We start from the raw sequence: 10,221 nt of genomic DNA, 5'->3' as shown, positions 1-10,221 counted from the left end.
GGATAATGAGGAGGAGGGAGGCAGGAGTGGAAGACAGGAAGTCTTCTTTTGTTGCATCATCAGACTTTTTGTTCCCTCTTGAGATTTTATCTGACCCTGTTTGATGTCCTTGACAGTGTATAACTCCCGCTTCAGTCGGGAGGTGTGTGGCCTGAAGGAGTTGGTAAGTAAGGGGGCTGTTAGTGATATGGGGCCTTTTGGCAGTGAGGAATCCTCTCTCTTGCCAGATGGCAGCATGGGAATGAAAAATGTGATATGCATATTTGGAGTCTGTGTAAATATTGACTCATTTGTCTTTGGAAAGGGTTAGGGCTCTGGTGAGAGCTATGAGTTCTGTTTTTTGAGAGGAGGTTACTGGAGGTAGGAGTTTAGCTTTAGTTACTCAGTCAAAGGAAACAATCACATACCCAGCAATTTTTGGGGAGCCAGTGGGCCCGGAAGAGGAGGCATTTATAAATAGCTGGTCATCGGGGCTGGTGAGAGGCTCGGAGGAAATGTTTGGAAAGTGTGGCTGTAGGTGATCCAGGATGTCAGTGCAAGAATGAGTAGGAGGGGAAGAGGATACGGGGAGTAAGGATGCTGGGTTGAGAGGAGCACTTTTGGCAAGACTGAATTCAGGATTTTTGATAAAGAGGGCATGGAGTAATTGAATCCGGGAAGGAGGAAGGGAGCTTAATGCTTGGGAGGAAAGGAGATTTTGTAGATTATGAGGACTGTGGATGGTGGTATTTTGGCTGAATGTTAAGGAGCTGCTGTCCATAGACTAAGTAAAGGAATTATTTAGAAGGGGTTGGTCTGTTAGGTTTGGAAAGGGTATAAGAAAGGTTTGAGCAGTGTTTACACAGAAGTGTGCAGGGTCTTGACAGGTAGAAATTTCAGGTAAGAGCATGGCTGGGTTTAGACGAGAGCTGGTTAGCACGGTGATTTGGGGAGTTTTTATGAATAGAGCATACAGTTGGAGAAGCCGTGAGGGAGAGATGAAACTTAGTACACTGTGGTGAGTTAGCATGCTTTTGATGTTATGGGTTGAATAAACTGTTAGGTCGGCATGGAGAGATGGTTTTAGGCTTTTAAGGTGAGGACAGCAGCTGCTGCCAATGCTTGGAGACAGGCAGGCCGTTTGAGAACTGTGGCTTTAAGCTGTTTAGAGAGGTAGGCAACAACCTGGAGGATGGGTCCTTTAGACTGGGTTAGAACACCCAGTGTAACTTTATGCCATCCGTTGGTATAGAGGGAGAAAGGTTTGGTGAGGTCTGGGAGAGTGAGGATGGGGCTGAGGTGACAGATTTTTGGAGGAGACAGAAAAGTTGGGTAATAGGCTATGCAGAGTTTAAAGGCTCATGGAGAGGGCCTTTAGTATCTTGGTATAACAGTTTGGCAAGTAGAGCAAAGGAGGGAAACTAGAGCCTAAAATATCCTGCTAGTCCTAGAAAAGAGAGAATTTCTTGTTTAGTTTGTGGAGGTGGGAGGGACTGGAGGAGGGATATGCGGTGGGTTGTGAGCCTTGAGGTTTGCACGGTAAGGGCTAGGCCTAGGTAGGAGACTGAGGGGGTGTATATTTGTGTTTTTTTAGGGGAGACCTAATACCTCTGTTCTGCTAAGAAGTTTAAAAGAGAGAGATAGTCTGGGCGTTGCCGTTTTTTTGAGAAGGGCTACACAGGAGCAGATTATTAACACATTGAGGGAGAATGGATGCTTTTAGGGATAAGGTACAGAGGTCGTGAGCAAGGGCCTGCCTAAAAAGGTGGAAGCTGTCTCTGAAACCTTGAGGTAGTACCCACCAGGTAAGCTGACGTGAAAGGTGGGTGTTGGGGTTTTTTAATGTAAAGGTAAAGAGGTTTTGGGAATTAGGATGTAAAGGAATTGTGAAAAAAGCATCTTTTAGGCTTAGAATAGAAAAATGGGTGGTATTGGAGGGAATTGTGGAAAGTAAAGTGTATGGATTAGGAATTACTGGACATACTGGGAGTACAGCTTGGTTAATGAACCTGAGGTCCTGGACTAAGCAATAAGTTTTATCTGGCTTTTTAACAGGTAGAACTGGTGTGTTAAAAGGGCAGTCTGTTGGGTAGAGTAAGTGACTGGTGAGGAGGTGAGAAATGGTAGGCTTTAGGCCTATGAGAGCTCCTTGGGGGATGGAATACTGCTTTTGTGTCAGGAACTGGATGGGGTTAACTACAGACGGGGAATAAGGAAAGGTTGCATGTTTTAAGGTGGGAGGTTGGAGGAGTAGGAGAAAGTTGGAAATATTAGAGGGGTCTGGATGGCTGTGTTGGGTGTTGGGTACTACGGGGAATGTGGAAGTGGCGAGTAGTGTGGAGTTTTGAAAGGATGTTTCTGCCTAGGAGTGGAGTTGGATATGAGGGCTGGACTGAGAAAGAGTGAGTGAAGGAAAAGGTGTGTAGGGAGCAGAAAAGTGGAGGGGTGGCTTGGGGTTTGGAGATTTGTCCATCATTTCCCACAACAGAGACTTGGGAGGACTGGGTGGGTCCTGGTCTGGGTGGGTACCAGACTGGGTCTGCTTTACCTGAAAAGGTAAAGCAGAATAGGTTGCCCTGGTATTCATTAAAAAATATACTGGCCTACTTGCCACCATCAGGGTTACCCTTGGATTGGATGAAGAGATGGTAGTTGCCAGAGTGTCCATTCCAGGGCACCGTTAGTCTTCAGCGGCAAGGCCAATGAGTTCCTAGTAGGAGGTTTTGGCCGGCTCAGGAAGGGATGGGGGTGGTCCTTGTTGGGGCAGCTCACAGTCCAACTTCCAGTGGTGTCCTCCGCAGAGGGGGCACGGCCTGGTGGGCTTACCTGGGTATGGGCATTGTCTGGGCCAGTGGCCTTTATTGCCGCATTTGAAACAGGAGTCAGGTGGAGGTGGATTATTAGGAGGCTTCCGTGTAGAGCCGCGGCCCAGTGGCCTGCAGGGCCTCTGACGGCAGAGGCAAGCATTTGAAACTCTGCCTGTTTTTGTCTTTTACTTTCCTCATTATGATTGTTAAAAGGCATTGAAGGCTAAATTAAGAAGGTTTTGTTGTGGGGTTTGAGGGCCATTGTCAACCTTCTGAAGCTTGTGCCGAATATTGGGGAGTGGATTGGGAGATGAACTGAAGGTTTAAGATAGTGGTTCCTTTTGGGCTGGCTGGGTCTAGCTTGATATATAGGCTTATGGCTTTAGTTAAACGAGAGAGAAAAAGGGCTGGGTTTTTGTCAGGACTTTGGGTGATTTCTGAAAGTTTTTTTTATAGTTTACTGCTTTATGGGCACTCTTTTTGAGCCCTGCAAGCAGATATATAATTGTGTGGTCTTGATGGCAGTGCCCAGAGGCCTTCTTTGATCATTCCATTGGGGTTCCTGGTTGGGGACTGCCTCTGTGCTAGTAGGCTGGGTAGGAGCTTGGTGACGAATTGTATCAGTATGTGCCTGAGCTAGGGTTTAGAAACGGTTCTGCTTTTTTGGGGTGAGGGTGGAAGAGAGGATAACATAGAGGTTATGCTGTTAGTTTATAAGACTGGGTAAGGTACTGAAACTTTTTAATATAAGAGGTAGGGTTTTTTGGAAATGAACTGAGTCTTTTGTTAATTAGAGAGATATTAGTGAGGGAGAAGGGAATTTTAACAATACCTTTAGCTCCTGCTGCTTCCTGAAGGAGAAGCAAGGGAGCTGGTTGCTGAGCATGTTGGGCCCAAGAGCAGGTGAGAGGCAGAGATGGAGAGGACTCAGAGTCGGAGGCAGGATGGTTGGAGAGAAGGGGAGAGAGAGAGCCTGAGCAGAGACATACAGCGGGGGATCATGCTGTTCCAGTGGAGGATTATGATGCTGTTAGGAAGGAGGAAAATCGGCGAGTCGAAGAGGAGTTGTCGGCTGGGGCTACTGGGTTGAGGGGAGCAGGGGGCGAGTCGGGTTTGGAGCGCATGAGGAGAATTTGAAAAGTAGAGCAGGATTGGCAGAGGGAAGGATGACTAAGGAGAGTAAAGAAAGCCTGAACATAAGGAATCTCAGACCACTTCCCATTGCGGTAGCAAAAGTTGTCTAAGTCTCTGAGCACGTGGGAGTTGAAAGTGCCATTTTTGGGCCATTGAGAGCCACGGTCTAATTTGCATTGAGGCCATGCGGTATTGAAGCAAAAGATAAGCCTCTTAGGGCAGATTTCTGAACGGAGGCCGACAGCCTTGAGATTGCGAAGGAGACATCTAAGCTGGGTAGTTTTAGGAGTAGACTGAGAGGCTCTCATAGCGAATGGAGCGTGGTGGGCGGGGGTGGGTGGTAGAGGAAGAGACTTCTGGTGGTGACAAGGACGACGGGAGAGCTTGCCCGGAATAGAGGAGGTAACCGCCGTGTCGGGCGTCCCTGAAATGGAGGGACCAGAGAGAGGCCCGGAGGCCGGAGGAAGCCCTTGGCCCAGCGCTGGGGTTTTCGGAAACGGAGAGACGGACGGGTTCCGGGGAAGGGCAACAGTCTCTTTTTACTCACCCTGGCGGAGGATTTGATGGTGGATGAGGTTGCCAGCAAAGGGAGAATCTAGGAGATTCTCTGGGTCTTCGGCACGTTCGGGAAAGGTGAGAATGGCCAGGAGAGCGGTGATGGGCAGGGAGAGAGAGAGAAGTGAGTCCCGGCCAGAGTCTATCCCCTTCCGGGCTTTGGGCACCAGAATGTAAGGGCAGCCGAGGGAAGGAAGAATAGACCCAAAGTCAGGCGAGTAAGTTAATTGAACCTGCCGGGCTACTCCACCACACTCAGAGGAGGTAGCGCCAAGCTTACGGAATGAGGGGTTTATACTGGGGAGGGAGTTTGAGGGAGTTTTTTGGTATGGCCGCATCCTGGGGGTGTTTGCTGGTTAATTTTGCCAAATATCACCTGGTGACATTTATGATAGCAGGAACTTACAGGAGGGTAAAGTTTGTTTATGCTTCCCACGACTTCCCCCTGTGTGGTCCGGATAGTTTGTAATTGGGGTTTGCTTACAGCAGCAGGGTCTGATAAGTGAAGTTTGCTGGCTTCACTGCAAAGTTTGCTGGCTCCTAGATAAGGGCTTAGAAATGTAAACAGGCTTGAGGGAAAGAGTGGGGTGGCATGGAAAGGAGTTGCAGAGTGGGGAGCGGAGGGCAGCACGGAGACATTTCAAGAAGCTTTTTGGGGGCAGTTTGTCCCTAGCACCTGTATAAGGCACTTACCATGAATGGAGCTTGTAGGACTGGAAGTTGGTCTGAGAAGTGGGTGGGTCGTGAGTGAATGTGAAGACCTAGACATTACTGTACACTATTGTAGGCTTTATAAGCAGTGCATACTTAGGCTACACTCAATTTACTTTAAAGTATTTTTTTCTCAGTAATAAATTAACTGTAGCCTCCTGCAACTTTTTAACTTTTAATTCTTTAACTTTATAATTCTTTTATAACAACACAGCTTAAAATGCAAAAACATACAGCTATGTAAAGTATTTTCTCCTTTGTACATCCTTATTCTATATGCTATTTTCTATGTTAACATTTTTTACTTTTTAATATTTTTGTTAAAAACTAAGACACAAACATACTCATAACACAGAGTCAGGATCATTAATGACACTGTCATCCACCTGCACATCTTGACCCACTGAGAGTTCTTCAGAGGCAATAGCATGCATGGAGCTGTCATCTTCTAGGATCATAATGCCTTCTTCTGGAATACCTCTGGAGGATCTGCCTGAGGCTGCTTTACAGTTAATTTTTTAATAAGTAGGAGTATATTCCAACATAACAATAAAAATATAGTAAATACATAAACCAGTCACATAGCACTTTAGTATAATTATCGAGCATTCTGCACTGTACATAATTGTGTGTGCTATACTTTTATATGACTGGCAGTGCAATAGGTTTGCTTACAACAGCATCACCACAAACACATGACTAATGCATTTTGCTAAGACATTGCAACGACTACAGCATCACTAGACAATAGGAATTATTTCAGCTCAATTGTCATTTTTTTTTTTTTTTGAGACAAGGTCTTACTCTGAGAACCAGGCTGCAGTGCAGTAGCATGATCACGGATCACTACAGCCTCAAACTCTCAGGCTCTGGAGACTCTCCCGTCAGCCTCCCAAGTAGCTGGGACCACAGGCACCTACTACCATGCCCAGGTAATCTTTTGGATTATTTCTGTAGAGATGTGGTCTCCCTATGTTGCCCAGGCTGGTCTTGAACTCTTGGGCTGAAGCAATACTCCAACCTCGGCCTCCCAAAGTCTGGGATTACAGGCATGAGCCACCGTGTGCAGCCAGCTTCATTACAGTCTTATGGGACCATCATTGTATATGTGGTCCATCATTGACTGAAACGTTGCTAAGTGGTTTATGACTGTAATTTATCCTTTTAATCACCTAAATAGTACACTACTATGTGGATAAACTATAACTGATTTAGCTAGTGTGATATGGTGGTCAAGAGCAAGAGCTATAGGACCCAACTCCAATGCTTGAATCCCAGCTCTGCCACTTAATAACTATGAGAATTTGGACAAGATTGTTAACTTATCAGTGTTGCAGTTTCCTGGCCATAATAATGATTTTGGCAGGCTAGAATTTGTGGCTCACTTGTTGAAGTCTTCTTTGCATATTTGTCATTAAAGGACAGCCAGGATAAAATGCACCCTGCCTCACTTCCCTGTGATAAGTGGTGTTGAGGAAGGTAGAGCAGGGAGAAGGGAGCAGGAACAGGAAAGCAGGAGGAGGATGTAGCTTTAAATGGAATGGGGAGGAAAGGACCAGGGCAGATCCCACTGAGAAGGGAGCATTCCTAAAAGACCTGATAGAGGACAGGAAATGAGACAGGTAAATACCTGGAAGAAGAGAATTCTAGGCAGAATCAAAGGCCTTGAAGCAGGAGCATGCCTGGTCTGTCGAAGGAAATAGAAAAAACCCCAGTATCTTAGAGTAGACTGAGGAAAGAGGGGAGCATGGGCTATGAGGTCAGATGGTGCAGGGCTTTGCAGGTGAAGTGGGAGCCACGGGAAAGTTCTGAGCTAAGGAGTAATATGATGGAACTGATGTTTTGAAAATATCACTTGCCACTATTTTGAGACTAAACATTAGGAGGCTAAAAATAGGCACAGGGATACTGTGAAGCTATGCAATAGTCCAGGTAAGAGACGAAGGTCATATGGTAAATAGTTATACTATAGATATATACATTGAATAAAAAATATTGTTTGCTAATAGAGAGTGTGGTGTGAGAAAAAGAACAAAGTCAAGGACGGCACCAATATTTTGTGGCTGCAACAAATGGAGTAATAGAGATGACATTTATTGGGATGGGAAGACTGTATGGGAAGCGTGTTTGGGGAGTTTGAAAGCCAAGCTGGAGATTCCTGTTATACGTCCTAGTGGAGCTGTCAAGTAAGAAGTTAGATATTCACAATGTGGCATCCATAGGAGGGACCTGGCTGAAAATGACAGAGTAGCCAATGTTTTTAAAACCATGAGACAGTATGACAGCTTTGTTAGTTTTCTGTTTTTGTCACAATAAATCAGCACTAATGTAGGCACTTAGAACAAAACCGATTTATTATTTTACAATACTGGAGGTCAGAATTCTGGTACAAGCCTAATTGGAAAAAAGTCCTTGTGTCGCTAGGGTATGTTCCTTTTTGCTCATTCTGGCTATTGTTAGAATGTAGTTCTTTGTGGTTTTAAGATTGAGATCCTCATTTTCTTGCTGGATATAAACTGAGATCCTTTCTTAGCTTCTAGAGCCTATTGCATTTCCTTGACTTGAGGTTCCCTTACTCCATCTTCAAGGCCAAAAACAGTGGAACAAGTTTTCACCTTGTATGTCTCTGACTTACTTTTCTTCTTCTTCCAATTTTTAGGACTCATGTGATTATACTGAACTGACCCAGATAACCCAGGATAATTCACATCTCAAGACCCTTAAACTTGATGACGTCTGCAAAGTCCCTTTTGCCATAAGGTTATATTGGCATATGGTCCAGGAATTAGTGCAGAGCCACAATCTCAGAAAGAAAATGAGAGTGGATAATGAAGACAGATCATCTGGGTGTAAACCTGAGGATATTCCAGAATATAGAGGTTAGAGAGATAAGAAAGAAACTAGCAAGGAAACTAAGGAGCAGCCTCTAAGTAGAAGGAAAAGAATGGTGAGTGGTAATTGGAGGTGAAGACAGTTTCAAGGGAGGGTATGTTAATTGCTGCTGACACATCAAGGAAGATGAGGACTGAGCATTGACCATTGGATTTAGCAACATGGAGTTTTCTGCTGACCTGGACCTGAGCAGTTTTAATGGAGTGGTGGGGGCAATGCATGACAGAAGAGAATTCAAGACAGAAGGGACTTTTCCAAAAAAAAAAGGTATACAAATGGTTAATGTGCAACGTGGAAAGATGTTCACCAATATTAGTCATTTAGGAAATGAAAATCAAAAGCACAATGAGTTACCAGTTCACACACACTCAGAAGGCAATAATCAAAGAAATGGACAATAGCAAGGGTTGGGAAGGATATGGAGATATTCTCCCACATTGCTGGTGGAATGTAAAAATGGTGAAGGTGAAGGTGGAAAAACGGAAATGAAGTATTGAGAGGGAGATGGAATATAAGAAGCTTTCTGACAGATAACCCAATGGAATAAACTGACTGACTGGGCATCTGAAATGAGTAAGAAGGAGTCAAAAATGAGCAAAATTATGCTTCTCTGTGGATGCAAATCATATCTCCATTACTTACACTCAGGAGAACTTGTATGAAGTAGTTAACTTCTCTGGATTTTAGCTTTTTCATGTGTACAATGGGGGGCTTATGCCTCATAGAGTTGTAGAAACTGTAAATGAGAGACTTATGAAAAGCCTACTGAATGACATTATGATTAATAATATCATCAGTGGAAGGTGATTTGAAGATGTGATGCTGTTATCCCTGACATGGGCAGGAGGGAACTTGGACAAAGACCAAGGAAGAAAATATCTCTTCTCTGAATGTCTTGTCTGCATTTGAGTGCAATGTCCTTTATTCCGTGTCTTCCACCCAATCAGGGCCCTACTGCCACTTAAGGGGTAATTTCTCTTTCAATCATTAGTTGTTCCAGCACCAAGAAGCTTAGCCTCAGTTGAGGCACCTGAGTCAGGAGGCCAGGATCCTTGGGAGATTGACAACAGGAGGATACTCCCATCAGAATACTCCAGGATTCCAACAGTATCTTAGTCTGTTTGGCTACTATAATAAAATACCTTAGATGTATAAATCACTGGGCAATTTGTATATAATAGAAATTTATTTCTCACAGTCTGGAGGCTGAGAAGTCTAATATCAAGGCACCAGTAGATTCAGGATCTGGTAAGGCAGATTCAGGATCTGGTAAGGCAGATTCAGGGTCTCTTCATCTCACCTTCAGCTCCATAGATGGCATCTTATTGTGATATCATCACATAGCAGAGAGGGAAACACTGCACTCAGTGGTGAAAGGGGAGAACAGTATGTCCGCACATGATGGAAGGTGGGAACACCATGTCCTCACATTATGGAAGCAGGCAACACTGTGTCCTCACATGGTGGAAGGGGCAATACTGTGTCCTCACATGATGGAAAGCAGGAACACCATGTTCTCACATGGTGGAAGGGGCAATACTGTGTCCTCACATGATGGAAAGTGGGAACACTGTGTCCTCACATGGTGGAAGGGGCAATACTGTGTCCTCACATGGTGGAAGGGGCAATACTGTGTCCTCACATGGTGGAAGGGGCAATACTGTGTCATTACGTAGTGGAAGCAAGGAACACTATGTCCTTACATAATGGAAGGAGAAACACCACATCCTCATATGTTGGAAGTGGGGAACACCGTGTCCTCATATGGAGAAAGGGGGTAGACTATGTTCTCACATGGTGGAAGGGAGCAACACTGTGTCCTCACCTGGTGAAAGGCAGGAACATCATGTCCTTATATGGTGGAAGGGGGAAGCACAATGTCTTCACATGATCCAAGGCAGGAACACTGTGTCCTCACATGGTGGAAGTGGGGAACACTGTATTCTCACATGGTGGAAGGAGGAACACTGTGCCCTCACATGGTTGAAGTGACAGAAGGGCAAAAGGGGTGACACTGTCCTCAAGCCATTTTAAGAGTACCAATTCCATTCTTGGGACCTAATTACCTCCTAAAAGCCGGCTCTTCTTCATGCTTTTGCATTGGGGATTAAGTTCCAACAGGAAACATCCAAACCATAGCAAG

General features: G+C 45.0%; 1 long non-coding RNA gene across 1 annotated transcript; it reads left to right on the top strand.

Moving 5' to 3' along the window:
* Positions 1-335: 335 nt before the first annotated feature.
* On the top strand, positions 336-9,234 carry LOC130541067 (uncharacterized). Its single transcript, XR_008955108.2, has 3 exons — positions 336-1,784; positions 5,984-6,118; positions 7,846-9,234. It is a non-coding gene; the product is annotated as an uncharacterized LOC130541067 (long non-coding RNA).
* Positions 9,235-10,221: the final 987 nt, after the last annotated feature.

This window comes from Pan paniscus, chromosome 1 (assembly GCF_029289425.2).
Source record: "Pan paniscus chromosome 1, NHGRI_mPanPan1-v2.0_pri, whole genome shotgun sequence".
In the NCBI taxonomy this organism is placed as follows: Eukaryota; Metazoa; Chordata; class Mammalia; order Primates; family Hominidae; genus Pan; species Pan paniscus.
Note: the sequence above shows the minus strand (reverse complement) of the source record. Positions and strands in the feature narration are given on the sequence as shown.